General features: G+C 41.6%; 1 protein-coding gene across 1 annotated transcript in view; it reads left to right on the forward strand.

Moving 5' to 3' along the window:
- LOC123171256 (uncharacterized) overlaps window positions 1-25,091 on the forward strand; it is a 131,638-nt gene that overhangs the window by 83,386 nt on the left and 23,161 nt on the right. The window lies entirely within an intron of this gene.

The raw sequence follows: 25,091 nt of genomic DNA on the forward strand, positions 1-25,091 counted from the left end.
CAAACGTATACTTATGTAACTCCAAAAATTATGAAATAAATTGGTGGACGTGAGGAATTTATCTATTAATCATACTCAAAAATAATCAACGTAATATCACTCTCCAGTAAAAAATCGCAGCTAATCTCGTGAGCGCTAAAGTTTCTGTTTTTTACAGCAAGATCATAAAGACTTCACCCAAGTCTTCCCAAAGGTTCTACTTGGCACAAACACTAATTTAAAACATGAAAACACATCTTAACAGAATCTAGATCAATTATTTATTACTAAACAGAACCAAAAAGCAAGAAACAAAAATAAAATTGGGTTGCCTCCCAACAAGCGCTATCGTTTAACGCCCCTAGCTAGGCATAAAGGCAAGAAATAGATCTAGGTATTATCATCTTTAGTATGCAATACATAAGTGGCTCTCATAATAGATTCATAAGGTAATTTAATTTTCTTCCGAGGAAAGTGTTCCATGCCTTTCCTTAACAGAAATTGGAATCTAATATTCCTTCTTTCATATCAATAATTGCACCAATCGTTCTAAGGAAAGGTCTACCAAGAATAATAGGACATGTAGGATTGTAATCTATATCAATAACAATGAAATATAGGGGCACATAATTCCTATTTGCAACAATAAGAACATAATTAATTCTTTCCATAGGTTTCTTAATGGTGGAATCCGGAATATGCAAATTTAAAGAACAATCATCAAATTCACGGAAACTTAACACATCACATAAGGTTTTTGGAATCGTGGAAACACTAGCACCCAAATCACATAAAGCATAGCATTCATGGTCTTTAATCTTAATTTTAATAATAGTTTCACACTCATCGTAAAGTTTTCTAGGTATAGAAACTTCCAATTCAAGTTTTTCTTCATAGGATTGCATTAAGGCATCAACGATATGTTTGGTAAAAGCTTTATTTTGACTATAAGCATGAGCAGAATTTAACACGGATTGCAACAAGGAAATACAATCTATTAAAGAAAAATTATCATAATTAAATTCCTTGAAATCCAAAATAGTGGGTTCACTGCTATGTAAAGTTTTGACCTCTTCAATCCCACTTTTACCAATTTTTGCATGAAGATCTAAAAACTCCGAATATTGGGACACCTTTTAAATAAAGTTGACTCATCTCCAGTCCCATCATTATCAAGATTCATATTGCAAAACAAAGATTTAATTGGAGACACATCAATCACTTTTAGATCTTCATCCTTATTATCATGAAAACTAGAAGAACACGCCTTTACAAAGCAATCTTCCTTAACACACATCCTAGCGGTTATTTCCTTGCATTCATCAATGGAAATTATCATAGATTTGAGAGACTCATTGATATCATGCTTAGGTGGAATAGATCTAAGTTTCAAAGAATCAACATCAAGAAAAATTCTATCCACGTTCCTAGCCAATTCGTCAATCTTAGGCAATTTTTCTTCAAGCAAAGCATTGAAATTCTTTTGGGAAATCATAAATTCTTTAACACTAGTCTCAAAATCAGAGGGAATCTTAATTTCCATAAGAGTTGTTGTAGGAATTACCATAATTATTAGAGGAATTACTAGGAAAAGGCCTAGGATTAAAGTTTCCTCTATACGCGTTGTTACCAAAATTATTCCTACCAACAAAATTGACATCCATAGATTCATTATTATTCTCAATAAAAGTAGACAAAGGCATATCATTAGGATCAATAGGAGCACTCTTACTAGCAAACAATTTCATAAGTTCATCCATCTTTCCACTCAAAACATTAATCTCTTCTATCGCATGAACCTTTTTACTAGTAGATCTTTCGGTGTGCCATTGAGAATAATTAACCATAATATTATCTAGGAGTTTAGTAGCTTTTCCTAAATTGATTTCCATAAAAGTGCCTCCCGCGTCCGAATCTAAAAGATTTCTAGAAGCAAAATTAAATCCGGCATAAATTTTTTGTATGATCATCCATAAATTTAATCCATGTGTAGGGCAATTGCGAATCATTAATTTCATCCTCTCCCAAGATTGTGCAACATGCTCATGATCAAGTTGCTTAAAATTCATAATATCGTTTCTAAGAGAGATGATCCTAGCGGGGGGAAAATACTTAGAGATAAAAGCATCTTTGCACTTATTCCATGAATCAATACTATTTTTAGGCAAAGACGAAAACCAAGTTTTACCACGATCTCTAAGCGAAAACAGAAATAGCTTCAATTTAACAATATCATTATCCACATCGTTCTTCTTTTGCATATCACACAAATCAACAAAGTTGTTTAGATGTGTAGCGGCATCTTCACTAGGAAGGCAAGAGAATTGATCTTCGATGAAAAGATTCAACAAAGCAGCATTAATTTCACAAGATTCAGCATCGGTAAGAGGAGCAATCGGAGTGCTAAGAAAATCATTATTGTTGGTATTGGAAAAATCACACAATTTAGTATTATCTTGAGCCATCGTGACAAATAATCCAACACACAAGCACACAAGAAGCAAGCGAAAAAAAGGCGAACGGGAAAAAAAAGAGGGTGAATAAAAATGGCAAGGGTGAAGTGGGGGAGAGGAAAACGAGAGGCAAATGGCAAATAATGTAATGCAAGGGATAAGAGTTGTGATGGGTACTTGGTATGTCTTGACTTGACGTAAGCCTCCCCGGCAACAGCGCCAGAAATCCTTCTTGCTACCTCTTGAGCATGCGTTGGTTTTCCCTTGAAGAGGAAAGGGTGATGCAGCAAATTAGCGTAAGTATTTCCCTCAGTTTTGAGAACCAAGGTATCAATCTAGTAGGAGGTTACGCACAAGTCGCCACGTACCTACACAAACAAATAAGAACCTTGCAACCAACGCGATAAAGGGGTTGTCAATCCCTTCACGGCCACTTGCAAAAGTGAGATCTGATAGAGATAATAAGATAAATATTTTTGGTATTTTTATGATATAGATTGGAAAGTAAAGATTGCAAAATAAAAGACGGAAGGAATAGTAAATTGATAGGAAACTAATATGATGGAGAATAGACCCGGGGGCCATAGGTTTCACTAGTGCTCTCAAGATAGCATGTGGGTGAACGAATTACTGTCGAGCAATTGATAGAAAAGCGCATAGTTATGAGAATATCTAGGCATGATCATGTATATAGGCATCACGTCCGCGACAAGTAGACCGAAACGATTCTGCATCTACTACTATTACTCCACACATCGACCGCTATCCAGCATGCATCTAGAGTACTAAGTTCATAAGAATAGAGTAACGCATTAGGCAAGATGACATGATGTAGAGGGATAAACTCAAGCAATATGATATAAACCCCATCTTTTTATCCTCAATGGCATCAATACAATACGTGCCTTGCTGCCCCTGCTGTCACTAGGAAAGGACACCGCAAGATTGAACCCAAAGCTAAGCACTTCTCCCATTGCAAGAAATATCAATCTAGTAGGCCAAACCAAACTGATAATTCGAAGAGACTTGCAAAGATAATTAAATCATGCATAAAAGAATTCAGAGAAGATTCAAATATTGTTCATAGATAATCTTGATCATAAACCCACAATTCATCGGATCTCGATAAACCCACCGCAAAAAGAATTACCTCGAATAGATCTCCAAGAAGATCGAGGAGAACTTTGTATTGAGATCCAAAGAGAGAGAAGAAGCCATCTAGCTAATAACTATGGACCCGAAGGTCTGTGGTAAACTACTCACACATCATCGGAGAGGCTATGGTGTTGATCTAGAAGCCCTCCGTGATCAATTCCCCCTCCGGCAGAGCGCCGGAAAAGGCTCCAAGATGGGATCTCACGGGTACAGAAGGTTGCGGCGGTGGAAATAGGGTTTCGTGGTGCTCTCGGATGTTTTCGGGGTATATGGGTATATATAGGAGGAAGAAGTAGGTAGGTGGAGCTGCGAGGGGCCCACGAGGGTGGGGGCGCGCTTACCCCCCTAGGCGTGCCCTCCTGCCTCGTGGCCTCCTCGCTTCTTTCTTGACGTCCACTCCAAGTCTCCTGGATCACGTTTGTTCCAAAAATAACTCTCCCAAGGTTTCATTCCGTTTGGACTCCGTTTGATATTCCTTTTCCGCAAAACACTGAAATAGGCAGAAAAACAACAATTTGCACTGGGCCTTCGGTTAATAGGTTAGTCCCAAAAATAATATAAAAGTGCATAGTAAAGCCCATTAAACATCCAAAATAGATAATATAATAGCATGGAACAATCAAAAATTATAGATACGTTGGAGACGTATCAGACCCTTCGACGAAACTGTGTGCGATGCCATAATCGCAAACGGTGGTGTAAAAAAACCGTCAAAAAGGGTGCAAAACATTTGCGATGACAGATGCATCAAACACGGTTCAGAATTTAGTTGCATGTGCGATGCAGGGCATACGGTTCAGCTCAATGAACTATTTGTGATGAGGACGCACAAAAGAAATGGGCAGCCAGATGAAGGCGCATGCGATATACATCATACGGTTCACTGGGATGAACTGTGTGTGATTAGGCAACACAATGGAAACGGTCCAACTGAACAAGATGTGCGTGATACGCGGCAAACAAGTCCGTAATCTGAAATGTGTGCGAAGACAAATAATAACACAGACGATTGCTGCTTGTAAGCCGTGTGAATTGCTCTGTTTACAGTAGAATAACATGTATATATATATATAACTGAAATAAACATCCAATTACATAAGTGACTATACAGATCATTCGCACACACCTCAATAAACAATTGCATGCATTCTAAAGTAGGAGAAACGATCATCTAGTCATCTACTTCTTGTGATGCTCCCGCCACTGCTATGTGGCTCGATCCCTCGTTTGGGTCAGGAAGAAGACAGTTCCTCATGTCAAAGATCCGCCTGTACATCTCATAGCTTGTGTACGCGTCCATGGCCGCGTACTTGACATGTTCTTCATCCAGTCTCTTATGCCACACACCGTGCCAGGAGTTCTTGTCCTTATTGCTCTCTTGCTTCATCTTCGCATAGTAGGGGTCGATGATGACAGAGGCGAGGTCAACCAGGGAGTTCAGTTTGCTTTTGTCGGTGCCCAAGACCTTGTAGTGGTGCTGGATGTTGACAAGATTCGGGCATTTCAAGTCCGAAACCTTGAGCGCTTTTAGATCGTTGGTGGTGTCCACAATAGCGAAACTGTAGTCAGAGCTCTTGATAAACCTGGAGAAACGCTCGCAAGGCCTTGTGGCAAGGTGGAAGTGGTAGACGAGGATGTCATGTCACACGCACAACTGGGCGACGGAAACCTTCTGATCGTGCCCGGCACGACCGATGGTGTACTCGAGGTCGAAGCCGACCACTCGGTACTTGTCCTCGGCAAGGAACTGCTCCATAGTTTGGACGGAGCTCTCCACCGAGACCGGATCGTTCGTGTACACCACAGAGAGGGCCTTCCCCCTCACGTGGGTGTCCACTACGTGATGCGTGGTGAACTGCCCGCCGTTGTCGTCGGCGACCGCTGGGAGCGCCATTGGAGCCACGGGGAGCGCCATTGGAACTGCTGGATGTCCTCTCTGTATGTGTCCTCGTGGGTGTGCTCATTGTGACGTGTGAGACGAGAGATGAAGGTAAAAGGCCGCAGGAATAAAAGGGGGCCGGGTGGCATGGATTCTCGGGGCGTCGGCATGGCAGTTTTTGCTGCGGGTAACTGCATCGTCGCGTCGCGCCCGGCGCAACCGCTTGCACACGAACGTGCGTGATCGTGCGCCAGCCCAAAACACTGGCAGCGCACGTGGAAGGACGAGGGCAGAGCACCCGGAGGGACGCGAGAGCAGAGCACGCGGCGCGGGACGCGAGTAGAGTGCGCCGCGGCCGCCTGAACCGCAAGCAACCACACGCATGGAGCAGTTGAACACGTAGCAAATGGTCGCCTACAAGCCGGCCGACAGTTGCCTCGCTGCGTAGAGAGCGGCCGTGTGGTACCACCTCCGTCTAGTCTATAGTCTCCTTTATATTCCGTGCCATACTTTGCCCTCAAATTTAACCAACAAAATGTTAATGCATGTTTTAAAAATTATATAATTGGAAACTATGCTCAAATACAAATCCAACTATATAATCTTTGGCGACATGCATTCATATTTTATTAGCTAAATCATACTTATAAACCAGGACGGTGGTATAGTAGGTAATTAAATCGCAAACGTTTTTTTATTAATCGTATGTGTATGTGACCTTTCGTCCTCCTATCGCACGTCTTGTCACCCCGCTGCCGCAGACGGCTTATAGCGCAAGCTTGCGCAATGCGCGGGGGCGTTCTTTTTGCCAAACGGTGGCGCAAATGAATCGTCGGTGAGCCTGTTCCCGCGCAACCTCACAGGTTCCCGCGCAAGCTTCCCGTCCGACTCGGTGAAATCCCCCAAAATCCCAATGCTTATCGGCCTGCTATAAAAACCCTCACGGTCGGCGAGTCATGCGTCGCATTTTCCCCTCCATCCCTGTAGCTTATCTTGTCTGCTTCTCCCACATTTGCCAATTGCACCGGTCCGTCGTCGTCTCTCAGCCACTCCGCCATCATCAGAGGACAGCTCCAGCTGGGAGGCTACACCGCAGCAGCGGCGCAGTCCTCGGCATAGTGTAGTGCGCATGGCGTCCCTGTTGGGTGTGCGTGGAACACCCCCACACGCTCCGCCGCCGGTGCCCGTCGGCAGCTGTTGCCGACCGCCGTTGCCGCCACACCACCGTCGAAAGCCAGGGCCATCGCCCGCTCCGCCGCCGCGGCCCGAAGGCGGGAGATGGCTGTCATGGCCGCCACCCCACTGCCAGCCACTGTGGCCATCACCCGCTCTGCCACCGTGGCCCGAAGGCGGGAGGTGGTGGTTGTGGCCGCCACCCCATCGTCGGCCGCCGTGGCCGCCAGCCCACCGTTGACCGCTGGGGTCATCACCCGCTCCGCCACCGCCGCCCGAAGGCAGTAGGCGGAGGTGGATGCCCGCACGTGCGACAGCGACCTTGCGCGCTACACCGAGTTCCTGCGGGAGGAGGAGGAGTGCCTCTTCGAGCATGCAAAGAGCCTTACCACCGCACTAGTAGCGACACACGCTGCCTCAGAGGCAAGGAATCAGGAGATCTACGAGGAGAACCACCGCTTCGAGAGGGGTCGTCTGCAGCAGCAGAGGGTGTTCGAGGCGAGCGTCGCTGAAGCTGCATTAGCGGCAAGCACTGCATTGCGGTTGCCCAGCTCTTCGGTAGGCTCCTCCTCCTCTGCCTCTTACTGAGCGTGCTCGGCAGAGGAGAGGCAGCCGGAAGTAGTACAAAGCCCCTCCGCAGTGGTAGTAGTAGTATTTAGGGGCTATTTTGTTCAGTTCATCTGACTATAGATGTGGTGGAACTGTACGACGTACTTAAAATTAGCTAGTATATATAGTTGAACTAGCTATTTCAGTACGTGGTTGGCAACAATTGGGGAAAAGTTTGGTCGGTTCAGCTGTCGAGTTGAACTGTTTGTATAAATTAAGAACGACTGCTTAATCTATGAATGAAATCTATGCTTAATTACTGAATTTTAGTTGCAAAAATTAGATACTGCCAGGGATTTTTAGCTTCATATTTGGACAAATCGTAGTGTTACAAGGATCGACAAATCTTACCAAATTGTTTGTACGTGGTTCCACACGGGTCATCCAAAACAACCGTTTGCGTTGAAGGGATGCACAAATCCTACGCTGCTCTCACTTTGCATACGGGTGTTCTATCTAAAACGTTTGCGATAAAAAGCTGCAGAAATCTTGCTCGGCACATTTTCTCTTGGCTTCCTGGGGAAGCTGTCGGTTTGCATACGGGTGTTCTAACTAAAACGTTTGCGATGAGTGTTTTATATTTAAAAAGCGAATTAAGCTGCGGCTTGGGCACCATTAATGGAGAGGATGCGAGCAAGGAAGGCGGACATGGAAGTCAAAGGGCTTGCTTCCCAGTGAGCCTGCGCAGCCTACAGCTCGCACGCTTCCCGGTGAGCCTGCGCACTCAAGGACAGCTTGCATGCCTCTCGACCAGCCTGCGCACCGGACGACGCTCGCACGCCTCCCGTTCAGTCAAGGTAAAGCAGATGTCCGCACAGCGCCTCCTACAGCCATTAAAACCAAGACACGTGGCGTCACGTGAATGGTCAACAGAATTTTGGATTACTAGAATTTAAAAACCAGGCATCTCAATGTTTTGCCGGCAATCAACAGTGCCTTGGTGTTTGAAATTCATTCTCATTTCTTGCATGGGACCTAAGCATGCACCCAAGGACAAATATTTGATTTTTTTTCAACCAATTTATATGCGCTAGAGCATGTGCATGTAGTTTAAATTTGAATTATGCACATAAATGCATTGAAAACTCAGTTAATGCATAAAAATGTCCAAACAAACCCCGAAAAATCACAAAAAATGACACAACACTCCTGTTGTTCTATGTTGCACAAGAAAAAAATTGAAAGCAATAAGAGGCAATGGATATCGTTTCGTCCACAAAGGTGGGATGTTCCCTACCGAAACCATCATGCTTGTTGTGAGAAGCTCCGGTTTGTGAGAAGCATATACCCAAACCTGCCCCAAATGGGACAAAATTTGTACCACGGCATGTTGATGCCCGCTCCATGATAGCATGCCAAGTTTCATGAATTTCAGACGAGATTTGGATTTACTAGAATTTAAAAACCAGGCATCTCAATGTTTTGCCGGCAATCAACGGTGCCCCGGTGTTTGAAATTCATTCCCATTTCTTGCATGGGACCTAAGCATGCACCCAAGGACACAGATTTGATTTTTCAACCAATTTATATGCACTGGAGCATGTGTATGTAGTTCAAATTTGAATTATGCACATAAAATGCATTGAAAACTTAGTTAATGCATAAAAATGTCCAAATGAACCCCAAAAATCACAAAAAATCACACAACACTCCTATTGTTCTATGTTGACACAAGAAAAAAATTGAAAGCAATAAGAGGCAATGGATATCGTTTCGTCCACGAAGGTAGGACGTTCCCTACCGAAAACCATCATGCTTGTTGTGAGAAGCGCCGGTTTGTGAGAAGCATATACCCAAACTTGCCCCAAATGGACAAAATTTGTACCACGGTGTGTTGATGCCGCTCCATCATAGCATGCCAAGTTACAAGAATTTCAGACGAATTTTGGATTTACTAGAATTTAAAAACCAGGCATCTTGATGTTTTGCCGGCAATCAACGGTGCAGGTGTTTGAAATTCATTCCCATTTCTTGCATGGGACCTAAGCGTGCACCCAAGGACATAGATTTGATTTTTCAACCAATTTATATGCACTGGAGCATGTGCATGTAGTTCAAATTTGAATTATGCCCATAAAATGCATTTGAAACTCGGTTAATGCACAAAAATGTCCAAACGAATCCTGAAAAATCACACAACACTCCTGTTGTTCTATGTTGACGCGAGAAAAAAATTTGAAAGCAATAAGAGGCAATGGTTATCATTTTGTCCCCAAAGGTGGGACGTTCCCTACCGAAAACCATCATGCTTGTTGTGAGAAGCTCCGGTTTGTGAGAAGCATATACCCACACCTGCCCCAAATGGGACAAAATTTGTACCATGGCATGTTGATGCCGCTCCATGATAGCATGCCAAGTTTCATGAAATTCGGACGAGTTTTTGATTTACTAGAATTTAAAAACCAGGCATCTCAATGTTTTGCCGGCAATCAACGGAGCCCCGGTGTTTGAAATTCATTCCCATTTCTTGCATGCGACCTAAGCATGCACCCAAGGACACAGATTTGATTTTTCAACCAATTTATATGCACTGGCCCAGTCAAAAAAATTTATATGCACTGGAGCATGTGCATGTAGTTCAAATTCGAATTATGTACATAAAATGCATTGAAAACTCAGTTAATGCATAAAAATGTCCAAACGAACCCCGAAAAATCCCAAAAAATCACACAACACACCTATTGTTCTATGTTGACACGAGAAAAAAATTTGAAAGCAATAAGAGGCAATGTATATCGTTTCGTCCACAAAGGTGGGACGTTCCCTACCAAAAACCATCATGCTTGTTGTGAGAAGCGCCGGTTTGTGAGAAGCATATACCCAAACCTTCCCCAAATGGGACAAAATTTGTACCACGGCATGTTGCTGCTGCTCCATGATAGCATGCCAAGTTTCAAGAATTTCAGACGAGTTTTGGATTTACTAGTATTTAAAAACCAGTTATCTTGATGTTTTGCGGGCGATCAACGGTGCCCCGGTGCTTGAAATTCATTCCCATTTCTTGCATGGGACCTAAGCGTGCACCTAAGGACACATATTTGATTTTTTTTAACCAATTTATATGCACTGGAGCATGTGCATGTAGTTCAAATTTGAATTATGCACATAAAATGCATTGAAAACTCAGTTAATGCATAAAAATGTCCAAACGAATCCCAAAAAATCACACAACACTCCTGTTGTTCTATGTTCACGCGAGAAAAAAATTGAAAGCAATAAGAGGAAATGGATATCGTTTCGTCCCCAAAGGTGGGACGTTTCCTACCGAAAATCATCATGCTTGTACTGAGAAGCTACGGTTTGTGAGAAGCATCTACCCAAACCTGCCCCAAATGGGACAAAATTTGTACCATAGCATGTTGATGCCGCTCCATGATAGCATGCCAAGTTTCAAGAATTTCAGACGAGTTTTGGATTTACTAGAATTTAAAAACCAGGCATCTTGATGTGTTGCCGGCAATCAACGGTGCCCCGGTGTTTGAAATTCATTCCCATTTCTTGCATGGGACCTAAGCATGAACCCAAGGACACATATTTGATTTTTCAACCAATTTATATGCACTGGAGCATGTGCATGTAGTTAAAATTATAATTATGCACATAAAATGCATTGAAAACTCAGCTAAAGCATAAAAATGTCCAAACGAACCCCGAAAAATCACAAAAAATCACACAACACTCCTGTTGTTCTATGTTGACATGAGAAAAAAATTGAAAGCAATAAGAGGCAATGGATATCGTTTCGTCCACAAAGGTGGGACGTTCCCTACCGAAAACCATCATGCTTGTTGTGAGAAGCTCCGGTTTCTGAGAAGCATATACCCAAACCTGCTCCAAATGGGACAAAATTTGTACCACAGCATGTTGATGCCGCTCCATGATAGCATGCCAAGTTTCAAGAATTGCGGACGAGTTTTGGATTTACTAGAATTTAAAAACCAGGCATCTTGATGTTTTGCCGGCAATCAACGGTGCCCCGGGGTTTGAAATTCATTCCCATTTCTTGCATGGGACCTAAGCATGCACCCAAGGACACATATTTGATTTTTCAACCAATTTATATGCACTGGAGCATGTGCATGTAGTTCAAATTTGAATTATGCACATAAAATGCATTTGAAACTCAGTTAATGCATAAAAATGTCCAAACGAATCCCGAAAAATCACACAACACTCCTGTTGTTCTATGTTGACGCGAGAAAAAAATTGAAAGCAATAAGAGGCAATGGATATCATTTCGTCCCCAAAGGTGGGACGTTCCCTACCAAAAACCATCATGCTTGTTGTGAGAAGCTCCGGTTTGTGAGAAGCATATGCCCAAACCTGCCCCGAATGGGACAAAATTTGTACATGGCATGTTGATGCCGCTCCATGATAGCATGCCAAGTTTCATGAAATTCAGACGAGTTTTGGATTTACTAGAATTTAAAAACCAGGCATTTCAATGTTTTGCCGGCAATCAACGGTGCCCCGGTGTTTGAATTTCATTCCCATTTCTTGCATGGGACCTAAGCGTGCACCCAAGGACACAGATTTGATTTTTCAACCAATTTATATGCACTGGAGCATGTGCATGTAGTTCAAATTTGAAGTATGCACATAAAATGCATTGAAAACTCAGTTAATGCATAAAAATGTCCAAACGAACCCCGAAAAATCACAAAAAATCACGCAACACTCCTGTTGTTCTATGTTGACACGAGAAAAAAATTTGAAAGCAATAAGAGGCAATGTATATCGTTTCGTCCACAAAGGTGGGACGTTCCCTACCGAAAACCATCATCCTTGTTGTGAGAAGCGCCGGTTTGTGAGAAGCATGTACCCAAACCTTCCCCAAATGGGACAAAATTTGTACCACGGCATGTTGATGCCGCTCCATAATAGCATGCCAAGTTTCAAGAATTTCAGACGAGTTTTGGATTTACTAGTATTTAAAAACCAGGCATCTTGATGTTTTGCGGGCAATCAACGGTGCCCCGGTGATTGAAATTCATTCCCATTTCTTGCATGGGACCTAAGCGTGAACCTAAGGACACAGATTTGATTTTTTTTAACCAATTTATATGCACTGGAGCATGTGTATGTAGTTCAAATTTTAATTAAGCACATAAAATGCATTGAAAACTCAGTTAATGCATAAAAATGTTCAAACGAATCCCGAAAAATCACACAACACTCCTGTTGTTCTATGTTGACGCGAGAAAAAAAATTGAAAGCAATAAGAGGAAATGGATATCGTTTCGTCCCCAAAGGTGGGACGTTCCCTATCGAAAACCATCATGCTTGTTGTGAGAAGCTCCTATTTGAAAGAAGTATATACCCAAACCTGCCCCAAATGGGACAAAATTTGTACCATAGCATGTTGATGCCGCTCCAGGATAGCATGCCAACTTTCATGAATTTCAGACAAGTTTTGGATTACTAGAATTTAAAAACCAGGCATCTCAATGTTTTGCCGGCAGTCAACGGTGCCCCGGTGTTTGAAATTCATTCCCATTTCTTGCATGGGACCTAAGCATGAACCCAAGGACACATATTTGATTTTTCAACCAATTTATATGCACTGGAGCATGTGCATGTAGTTAAAATTATAATTATGCACATAAAATGCATTGAAAACTCAGCTAAAGCATAAAAATGTCCAAACGAACCCCGAAAAATCACAAAAAATCACACAACACTCCTGTTGTTCTATGTTGACATGAGAAAAAAATTTGAAAGCAATAAGAGGCAATGGATATCGTTTCGTCCACAAAGGTGGGACGTTCCCTACCGAAAACCATCATGCTTGTTTTGAGAAGCTCCGGTTTTTGAGAAGCATATACCCAAACCTGCTCCAAATGGGACAAAATTTGTACCACGGCATGTTGATGCCGCTCCATGATAGCATGCCAAGTTTCAAGAATTGCGGACGAGTTTTGGATTTACTAGAATTTAACAACCAGGCATCTTGATGTTTTGCCGGCAATCAACGGTGCCCCGGTGTTTGAAATTCATTCCCATTTCTTGCATGGGACCTAAGCATGCACCCAAGGACACAGATTTGATTTTCAACCAATTTATATGCACTGGAGCATGTGCATGTAGTTCAAATTTGAATTATGCACATAAAATGCATTGAAAACTCAGTTAATGCATAAAAATGTCCAAACGAATCCCAAAAAATCACACAACACTCCTGTTGTTCTATGTTGACGTGAGAAAAAAATTGGATGCAATAAGAGGAAATGGATATCGTTTCGTCCCCAAAGGTGGGACGTTCCTACCAAAAATCATCATGCTTGTTGTGAGAAGCTACTGTTTGTGAGAAGCATCTACCCAAACCTCCCCCAAATGGGATAAAATTTGTACCATAGCATGTTGATGCCGCTCCATGATAGCATGCCAAGTTTCAAGAATTTCAGACGAGTTTTGGATTTACTAGAATTTAAAAACCAGGCATCTTGATGTGTTGCCAGCAATCAACGGTGCCCCGGTGTTTGAAATTCATTCCCATTTCTTGCATGGGACCTAAGCGTGCACCCAAGGACACATATTTGATTTTTCAACCAATTTATATGCACTGGAGCATGTGCATGTAGTTCAAATTTGAATTATGCACATAAAATGCATTTGAAACTCGGTTAATGCATAAAAATGTCCAAACGAATCCCGAAAAATCACACAACACTCCTGTTGTTCTATGTTGACGCGAGAGAAAAAAATTGCAAGCAATAAGAGGCAATGGATATCATTTCGTCCCCAAAGGTGGGACGTTCCCTACCAAAAACCATCATGCTTGTTGTGAGAAGCTCCGGTTTGTGAGAAGCATATGCCCAAACCTGCCCCGAATGGGACAAAATTTGTACATGGCATGTTGATGCCGCTCCATGATAGCATGCCAAGTTTCATGAAATTCAGACGAGTTTTGGAATTACTAGAATTTAAAAACCAGGCATCTCAATGTTTTGCCGGCAATCAACGGTGCCCCGGTGTTTGAATTTCATTCCCATTTCTTGCATGGGACCTAAGCGTGCACCCAAGGACACAGATTTGATTTGTCAACCAATTTATATGCACTGGAGCATGTGCATGTAGTTCAAATTTGAAGTATGCACATAAAATGCATTGAAAACTCAGTTAATGCATAAAAATGTCCAAACGAACCCCGAAAAATCACAAAAAATCACGCAACACTCCTGTTGTTCTATGTTGACACGAGAAAAAAATTTGAAAGCAATAAGAGGCAATGTATATCGTTCCGTCCACAAAGGTGGGACGTTCCCTACCGAAAACCATCATCTTGTTGTGAGAAGCGCCGGTTTGTGAGAAGCATGTACCCAAACCTTCCCCAAATGGGACAAAATTTGTACCACGGCATGATGATGCCGCTCCATAATAGCATGCCAAGTTTCAAGAATTTCAGACGAGTTTTGGATTTACTAGTATTTAAAAACCAGGCATCTTGATGTTTTGCGGGCAATCAACGGTGCCCCGGTGCTTGAAATTCATTCCCATTTCTTGCATGGGACCTAAGCGTGCACCTAAGGACACAGATTTGATTTTTTTTAACCAATTTATATGCACTGGACCATGTGCATGTAGTTCAAATTTGAAGTATGCACATAAAATGCATTGAAAACTCAGTTAATGCATAAAAATGTCCAAACGAACCCCGAAAAATCACAAAAAATCACACCACACTCCTGTTGTTCTATGTTGACATGAGAAAAAATTTGAAAGCAATAAGAGGCAATGGATATCGTTTCGTCCACAAAGGTGGGACGTTCCCTACCGAAAACCATCATGCTTGTTGTGAGAAGCTCTGGTTTGTGAGAAGCATGTACCCAAACCTGCTCCAAATGGGACAAAATTTGTACCACGGCATGTTGATGCCGCTCCATGATAGCATGCCAAGTTTCAAGAATTGCGGACGAGTTTTGGATTTACTAGAATTTAAAAACCAGGCATCTTGATGTTTTGCCGGCAATCAACGGTGCCCCGGTGTTTGAAATTCATTCCCATTTCTTGCATGGGACCTAGCGTGCACCTAAGGACACAGATTTGATTTTTCAACCAATTTATATGCACTGGAGCATGTGCATGTAGTTCAAATTTGAATTATGCACATAAAATGCATTGAAAACTCAGTTAATGCATAAAAATGTCCAAACGAATCCCGAAAAATCACACAACACTCCTGTTGTTCTATGTTGACGCGAGAAAAAAATTGAAAGCAATAAGAGGAAATGGATATCGTTTCGTCCCCAAAGGTGGGACGTTTCCTACCGAAAATCATCATGCTTGTTGTGAGAAGCTCCGGTTTGAAAGAAGTATATACCCAAACCTGCCCCAAATGGGACAAAATTTGTACCATAGCATGTTGATGCCGCTCCATGATAGCATGCCAAGTTTCATGAATTTCAGACGAGTTTTGAATTGAAAAATCACAAAAAATCACACAACAATCCTGTTGTTCTATGTTGACATGAGAAAAAAAATTGAAAGCAATAAGAGGCAATGGATATCGTTTCGTCCACAAAGGTGGGACGTTCCCTACCGAAAACCATCATGCTTGTTGTGAGAAGCTCCGGTTTGTGAGAAGCTTATACCCAAACCTGCTCCAAATGGGACAAAATTTGTACCACGGCATGTTGATGCCGCTCCATGATAGCATGCCAAGTTTCAAGAATTGCGGACGAGTTTTGGATTTACTAGAATTTAAAAACCAGGCATCTTGATGTTTTGCCGGCAATCAACGGTGCCCCGGTGTTTGAAATTCATTCCCATTTCTTGCATGGGACCTAAGCATGCACCTAAGGACACAGATTTGATTTTTCAACCAATTTATATGCACTGGAGCATGTGCATGTAGTTCAAATTTGAATTATGCACCTAAAATGCATTGAAAACTCAGTTAATGCATAAAAATGTCCAAACGAATCCCGAAAAATCACACAACACTCCTGTTGTTCTATGTTGACGCGAGAAAAAAATTGAAAGCAATAAGAGGAAATGTATATCGTTTCGTCCCCAAAGGTGGGACGTTCCCTACCGAAAACCATCATGCTTGTTGTGAGAAGCTCCTGTTTGAAAGAAGTATATACCCAAACCTGCCCCAAATGGGACAAAATTTGTACCATAGCATGTTGATGCCGCTCCATGATAGCATGCCAAGTTTCATGAATTTCAGACGAGTTTTGGATTACTAGAATTTAAAAACCAGGCATCTCAATGTTTTGCCGGCAATCAACGGTGCCCCGGTGTTTGAAATTCATTCCCATTTCTCGCATGGGACCTAAGCATGAACCCAAGGACACAGATTTGATTTTTCAACCAATTTATATGCACTGGAGCATGTGCATGTAGTTCAAATTTGAATTATGCACATAAAATGCATTGAAAACTCAGTTAATGCATAAAAATGTCCAAACGAACCCCGAAAAATCACAAAAAATCACACAACACTCCTATTGTTCTATGTTGACACGAGAAAAAAATTTGAAAGCAATAAGAGGCAATGTATATCGTTTCGTCCACAAAGGTGGGACGTTCCCTACCGAAAACCATCATGCTTGTTGTGAGAAGCGCCGGTTTGTGAGAAGCATATACCCAAACCTTCCCCAAATGGGACAAAATTTGTACCACGGCATGTCGATGCCGCTCCATGATAGCATGCCATGTTTCATGAATTTCAGACGAGTTTTGGATTACTAGAATTTAAAAACCAGGCATCTCAATGTTTTGCCGGCAATCAACGGTGCCCCGGTGTTTGAAATTCATTCCCATTTCTCGCACGGGACCTAAGCATGAACCCAAGGACACAGATTTGATTTTTCAACAAATTTACATGCACTGGAGCATGTGCATGTAGTTCAAATTTGAATTATGCACATAAAATGCATTGAAAACTCAGTTAATGCATAAAAATGTCCAAACGAACCCCGAAAAATCACAAAAAATCACACAATACTCCTGTTGTTCTATGTTGACATGAGAAAAAAAATTGAAAGCAATAAGAGGCAATGTATATCGTTTCGTCCACAAAGGTGGGACGTTCCCTACCGAAAACCATCATGCTTGTTGTGAGAAGCGCCGGTTTGTGAGAAGCATATACCCAAACCTTCCCCAAATGGGACAAAATTTGTACCACGGCATGTCGATGCCGCTCCATGATAGCATGCCAAGTTTCAAGAATTTCAGATGAGTTTTGGATTTACTAGTATTTAAAACCAGGCATCTTGATGTTTTGCGGGCAATCAACGGTGCCCCGGTGCTTGAAATTCATTCCCATTTCTTGCATGGGACCTAAGCGTGCACCCAAGGACACAGATTTGATTTTTCAACCAATTTATATGCACTGGAGCATGTGCGTGTAGTTCAAATTTGAAGTATGCACATAAAATGCATTGAAAACTCAGTTAATGCGTAAAAATGTCCAAACGAACCCCGAAAAATCACAAAAAATCACGCAACACTCTTGTTGTTCTATGTTGACACGAGAAAAAAAATTGAAAGCAATAAGAGGCAATGTATATCGTTTCGTCCAAAAAGGTGGGACGTTACCTACCGAAAACCATCATCCTTGTTGTGAGAAGCGCCGGTCTGTGAGAAGCATCTACCCAAACCTTCCCCAAATGGGACAAAATTTGTACCACGGCATGTTGATGCCGCTCCATCATAGCATGCCAAGTTTCAAAAATTTCAGACGAGTTTTGGATTTATTAGTATTTAAAAACCAGGCATCTTGATGTTTTGCGGGCAATCAACGGTGCCCCGGTGCTTGAAATTCATTCCCATTTCTTGCATGGGACCTAAGCGTGCACCCAAGGACACAGATTTGATTTTTTAACCAATTTATATGCACTGGAGCATGTGCATGTAGTTCAAATTTGAATTATGCACATAAAATGCATTGAAAACTCAGTTAATGCATAAAAATGTCCAAACGAATCCCGCAAAAATCACACAACACTCCTGTTGTTCTATGTTGACGCGAGAAAAAAATTGAAAGCAATAAGAGGAAATGGATATCGTTTCGTCCCCAAAGGTGGGACGTTCCCTACCGAAAACCATCATGCTTGTTGTGAGAAGCTCCTGTTTGAAAGAAGTATATACCCAAACCTGCCCCAAATGGGACAAAATTTGTACCATAGCATGTTGATGCCGCTCCATGATAGCATGCCAAGTTTCATGAATTTCAGACGAGTTTTGGATTACTAGAATTTAAAAACCAGGCATCTCAATGTTTTGCCGGCAATCAACGGTGCCCCGGTGTTTGAAATTCATTCCCATTTCTCGCATGGGACCTAAGCAGGAACCCAAGGACACGGATTTGATTTTTCAACCAATTTATATGCACTGGAGCACGTGCATGTAGTTCAAATTTGAATTATGCACATAAAATGCATTGAAAACTCAGTTAATGCATAAAAATGTCCAAACGAACCCCGAAAAATCACAAAAAATCACACAACACTCCTGTTGTTCTATGTTGACATGACAAAAAAATTTGAAAGCAATAAGAGGCAATGTATATCGTTTCGTCCACAAAGGTGGGACGTTCCCTACCGAAAACCATCATGCTTGTTGTGAGAAGCGCCGGTTTGTGAGAAGCATATACCCAAACCTTCCCCAAATGGGACAAAATTTGTACCACGGCATGTCCATGCCGCTCCATGATAGCATGCCAAGTTTCAAGAATTTCAGACGAGTTTTGGATTTACTAGTATTTAAAAACCAGGCATCTTGATGTTTTGCGGGCAATCAACGGTGCCCCGGTGTTTGAAATTCATTCCCATTTCTTGCATGGGACCTAAGCGTGCACCCAAGGACACAGATTTGATTTTTCAACCAATTTATATGCACTGGAGCATGTGCATGTAGTTCAAATTGGAAGTATGCACACAAAATGCATTGAAAACTCAGTTAATGCATAAAAATGTCCAAACGAACCCGGAAAAATCACAAAAAATCACACAACACTCCTGTTGTTCTATGTTGACACGAGAAAATAATTTGAAAGCAATAAGAGGCAATGTATATCGTTTCGTCCACAAAGGTGGGACGTTCCCTACCGAAAACCATCATGTTTGTTGTGAGAAGCGTCGGTTTGTGAGAAGCATATACCCAAACCTTCCCCAAATGGGACAAAATTTGTACCACGACATGTTCATGCCGCTCCATGATAGCATGCCAAGTTTCAAGAATTTCAGACGAGTTTCGGATTTACTAGTATTTAAAAACCAGGCATCTTGATGTTTTGCGGGCAATCAACGGTGCCCCGGTGTTTGAAATTCATTCCCATTTCTTGCATGGGACCTAAGCGTGCACCCAAGGACACAGATTTGATTTTTTATCCAATTTATATGCACTGGAGCATGTGCATGTAGTTCAAATTTGAATTATGCACATAAAATGCATTGAAAACTCAGTTAATGCATAAAAATGTCCAAACGAATTCCGAAAAATCACACAACACTCCTGTTGTTCTATGTTGACGCGAGAAAAAAAATTGAAAGCAATAAGAGGAAATGGATATCGTTTCGTCCCCAAAGGTGGGACGTTCCCTACCGAAAACCATCATGCTTGTTGTGAGAAGCTCCTGTTTGAAAGAAGTATATACCCAAACCTGCCCCAAATGGGAAAAATTTTGTACCATAGCATGTTGATGCCGCTCCATGATAGCATGCCAAGTTTCATGAATTTCAGACGAGTTTTGTATTACTAGAATTTAAAAACCAAGCATCTCAATGTTTTGCCGGCAATCAACGGTGCCCCGGTCTTTGAAATTCATTCCCATTTCTTGCATGGGACCTAAGCATGAACCCAAGGACACAGATTTGATTTTTCAACCAATTTATATGCACTGGAGCATGTGCATGTAGTTCAAATTTGAATTATGCACATAAAATGCATTGAAAACTCAGTTAATGCATAAAAATGTCCAAACGAACCCCGAAAAATCACAAAAAATCACACAACACTCCTGCTGTTCTATGTTGACACGAGAAAAAAAAATTGAAAGCAATAAGAGGCAATGTATATCGTTTCGTCCACAAAGGTGGGACGTTCCCTACCGAAACCATCATGCTTGTTGTGAGAAGCGCCGGTTTGTGAGAAGCATATACCCAAACCTTCCCCAATTGGGACAAAAATTGTACCACGGCATGTTGCTGCCGCTCCATGATAGCATGCCAAGTTTCAAGAATTGCAGACGAGTTTTGGATTTACTAGAATTTAAAAACCAGGCATCTTGATGTTTTGTCGGCAATCGACGGTGCCCCGGTGTTTGAAATTCATTCCCGTTTCTTGCATGGGACCTAAGCGTGCACCCAAGGACACAGATTTGATTTTTCAACCAATTTATATGCACTGGAGCATGTGCATGTAGTTCAAATTTGAATTATTCACATAAAATGCATTTGAAACTCAGTTAATGCATAAAAATGTCCAAACGAATCCCGAAAAATCACACAACACTCCTGTTGTTCTATGTTGACGCGAGAAAAAAATTTGAAAGCAATAATAGGAAATGGATATCATTTCGTCCCCAAAGGTGGGACGTTCCCTACCAAAAAGCATCATGCTTGTTGTGAGAAGCTACGGTTTGTGAGAAGCATATACCCAAACCTGCCCCAAATGGGACAAAGTTTGTACCATGGCATGTTGATGCCGCTCCATGATAGCAAGCCAAGTTTCATGAATTTCAGACAAGTTTTGGATTTAGTAGAATTTAAAAACCAGGCATCTCAATGTTTTGCAAGCAATCAACGGTGCCCCGGTGTTTGAAATTCATTCCCATTTCTTGCATGGGACCTAAGCATGCACCCAAGGACACATATTTGATTTTTCAACCAATTTATATGCACTGGAGCATGTGCATGTAGTTCAAATTTTAATTATGCACATAAAATGCATTGAAAACTCAGTTGATGCATAAAAATGTCCAAACGAACCTGGAAAATCTGAAAAAATCACATAACACTACTTTTGTTCTATGTAGACATGAGAAAAAAAATTGAAAGCAATAAGAGGCAATGGATATCGTTTCGTCCCCAAAGGTGGGATGTTCCCTACCGAAAACCATCATGCTTGTTGTGAGAAGCTCCGGTTTGTGAGAAGCATATACCCAAACCTGCCCCAAATGGGAAAAAATTTGTAAGACGGCATGTTGATGCTGCTCCATGATAGCATGCCAAGTTTCATGAATTTCAGACAAGTTTTGGATTTACTAGAATTTAAAAACCATGCATCTCAATGTTTTGCCAGCAATCAACGGTGCCCCGGTGTTTGAAATTCATTCCCATTTCTTGCATGGGACCTAAGCATGCACCCAAGGACACATATTTGATTTTTCAACCAATTTATATGCACTTGAGCATGTGCATGTAGTTCAAATTTGAATTGTGCACATAAAATGCATTGAAAACTCAGTTAATGCATAAAAATGTCCAAACGAACCCAGAAAAATCACACAACACTCCTGTTGTTCTATGTTGACACGAGAAAAAAAATTGAAAGCAATAAGAGGCAATGTATATCGTTTCGTCCACAAAGGTGGGCCGTTCCCTACCGAAAACCATCATGCTTGTTGTGAGAAGCTTCGGTTTGTGAGAAGCATAAAGCCAAACCTGCCCCAAATGGGACAAAATTTGTACCACGGCATGTTGTTGCCACTCCATGATAGCATGCCAAGTTTCAAGAATTTCAGACGAGTTTTGGATTTACTAGAATTTAAAACCAGGCATCTTGATGTTTTGCCGGCAATCAACGGTGCCCCGTTGTTTGAAATTCATTCCCATTTCTTGCATGGGACCTAAGCGTGCACCCAAGGACACAGATTTGATTTTTCAACCAATTTATATGCACTGGAGCATGTGCATGTAGTTCAAATTTGAATTATGCACATAAAATGCATTTGAAACTCAGTTAATGCATAAAAATGTCCAAACGAATCTCGAAAAATCACACAACACTCATGTTGTTCTATGTTGACGCGAGAAAAATTTTTGAAAGCAATAAGAGGCAATGGATATCATTTCGTCCCCAAAGGTGGGACGTTCCCTACCAAAAACCATCATGCTTGTTGTGAGAAGCTCCGGTTTGTGAGAAGCATATACCCAAACCTGCCCCAAATGGGACAAAATTTGTACAATGGCATGTTGATGCCGCTCCATGATAGCGTGCCAAGTTTCATGAATTTCAGACGATTTTCGGATTTACTAGAATTTAAAAACCAGGCATCTCAATGTTTTGCCGGCAATCAACTGTGCCCCGGTGTTTGAAATTCATTCCCATTTCTTGCATGGGACCTAAGCATGCACCCAAGGACACATATTTGATTTTTCACCCAATTTATATGCACTGGAGCATGTGCATGTAGTTCAAAATTTAATTATGCACATGAAATGCATTGAAAACTCACTTAATGCATAAAAATGTCCAAACGAACCCGAAAAAATCAGAAAAAATCACACAACACTGCTGTTGTTCTATGTTGACATGAGAAAAAAATTGAAAGCAATAAGAGGCAATGGATATCGTTTCGTCCCCAAAGGTGGGACGTTCCCTACCGAAAACCATCATGCTTGTTGTGAGAAGCTCCGGTTTGTGAGAAGCATATACCCAAACCTGCCCCAAATGGGACAAAATTTGTACCATGGCATGTTGATGCCGCTCCATGATAGCATGCCAAGTTTCATGAATTTCAGACGGGTTTTGGATTTACTAGAATCTAAAAACCAGGCATCTCAATGTCTTGCAAGCAATCAACGGTGCCCCGATGTTTGAAAATCATTCCCATTTCTTGCATGGGACCTAAGCATGCACCCAAGGACACATATTTGATTTTCAACCAATTTATATGCACTGGAGCATGTGCATGTACTTCAAATTTGAATTGTGCACATAAAATGCATTGAAAACTCAGTTAATGCATAAAAATGTCCAAACGAATCCCGAAAAATCACACAACACTCCTGTTGTTCTATGTTGACACGAGAAAAAAAATTGAAAGCAATAAGAGGCAATGTATATCCTTTCGTCCACAATGGTGGGCCGTTCCCTACCGAAAACCATCATGCTTGTTGTGAGAAGCTTCGGTTTGTGAGAAGCATAAAGCCAAACCTGCCCCAAATGGGACAAAATTTGTACCACGGCATGTTGTTGCCACTCCATGATAGCAAGCCAAGTTTCATGAATTTCAGACAAGTTTTGGATTTAGTAGAATTTAAAAACCAGGCATCTCAATGTTTTGCAAGGAATCAACGGTGCCCCGGTGTTTGAAATTCATTCCCATTTCTTGCATGGGACCTAAGCATGCACCCAAGGACACAAATTTGATTTTTCAACCAATTTATATGCACTGGAGCATGTGCATGTAGTTCAAATTTTAATTATGCACATAAAATGCATTGAAAACTCAGTTGATGCATAAAAATGTCCAAACGACCCCGGAAAATCTGAAAAAATCACATAACACTACTTTTCTTCTATATTGACATGAGAAAAAAATTTGAAAGCAATAAGAGGCAATGGATATCGTTTCGTCCCCAAAGGTGGGATGTTCCCTACCGAAAACCATCATGCTTGTTGTGAGAAGCTCCGGTTTGTGAGCAGCATATACCCAAACCTGCCCCAAATGGGAAAAAAATTGTAAGACGGCATGTTGATGCTGCTCCATGATAGCATGCCAAGTTTCATGAATTTCAGACAAGTTTTGGATTTACTAAAATTTAAAAACCATGCATCTCAATGTTTTGCCGGCAATCAACGGTGCCCCGGTGTTTGAAATTCATTCCCATTTCTTGCATGGGACCTAAGCATGCACCCAAGGACACATATTTGATTTTTCAACCAATTTATATGCACTGGAGCATGTGCATGTAGTTCAAATTTGAATTGTGCACATAAAATGCATTGAAAACTCAGTTAATGCATAAAAATGTCCAAACGAACCCCGAAAAATCACACAACACTCCTGTTGTTCTATGTTGACACGAGAAAAAAAATTGAAAGCAATAAGAGGCAATGTATATCGTTTCGTCCACAAAGGTGGGCCGTTCCCTACCGAAACCATCATGCTTGTTGTGAGAAGCTTCGGTTTGTGAGAAGCATATACCCAAACCTGCCCCAAATGGGACAAAATTTGTACCACGGCATGTTGTTGCCACTCCATGATAGCATGGCAAGTTTCAAGAATTTCAAACGAGTTTTGGATTTACTAGAATTTAATAACCAGGCATCTTGATGTTTTGCCGGCAATCAACGGTGCCCCGGTGTTTGAAATTCATTCCCATTTCTTGCATGGGACCTAAGCGTGCACCCAAGGACACATATTTGATTTTTCAACCAATTTATATGCACTGGAGCATGTGCATGTAGTTCAAATTTGAATTATGCACATAAAATGCATTTGAAACTCAGTTAGTGCATAAAAATGTCCAAACGAATCCCGAAAAATCACACAACACTCCTGTTGTTCTATGTTGACGCGAGAAAAAAATTTGAAAGCAATAAGAGGCAATGGATATCATTTCGTCCCCAAAGGTGGGACGTTCCCTACCAAAACCATCATGCTTGTTGTGAGAAGCTCCGGTTTGTGAGAAGCATATACCCAAACCTGCCCCAAATGGGACAAAATTTGTACCAGGGCATGTTGATGCCGCTCCATGATAGCATGCCAAGTTTCATGAATTTCAGACGAGTTTTGAATTTAGTAGAATTTAAAAACCAGGCATCTTGATGTTTTGCCGGCAATCAACGGTGCGCCGGTGTTTGAAATTCATTCCCATTTCTTGCATGGGATCTAAGCATGCACCCAAGGAGACAGATTTGATTTTTCAACCAATAAATATGCACTG

Source organism: Triticum aestivum, chromosome 7D (assembly GCF_018294505.1).
Source record: "Triticum aestivum cultivar Chinese Spring chromosome 7D, IWGSC CS RefSeq v2.1, whole genome shotgun sequence".
NCBI classification, from domain to species: Eukaryota; Viridiplantae; Streptophyta; class Magnoliopsida; order Poales; family Poaceae; genus Triticum; species Triticum aestivum.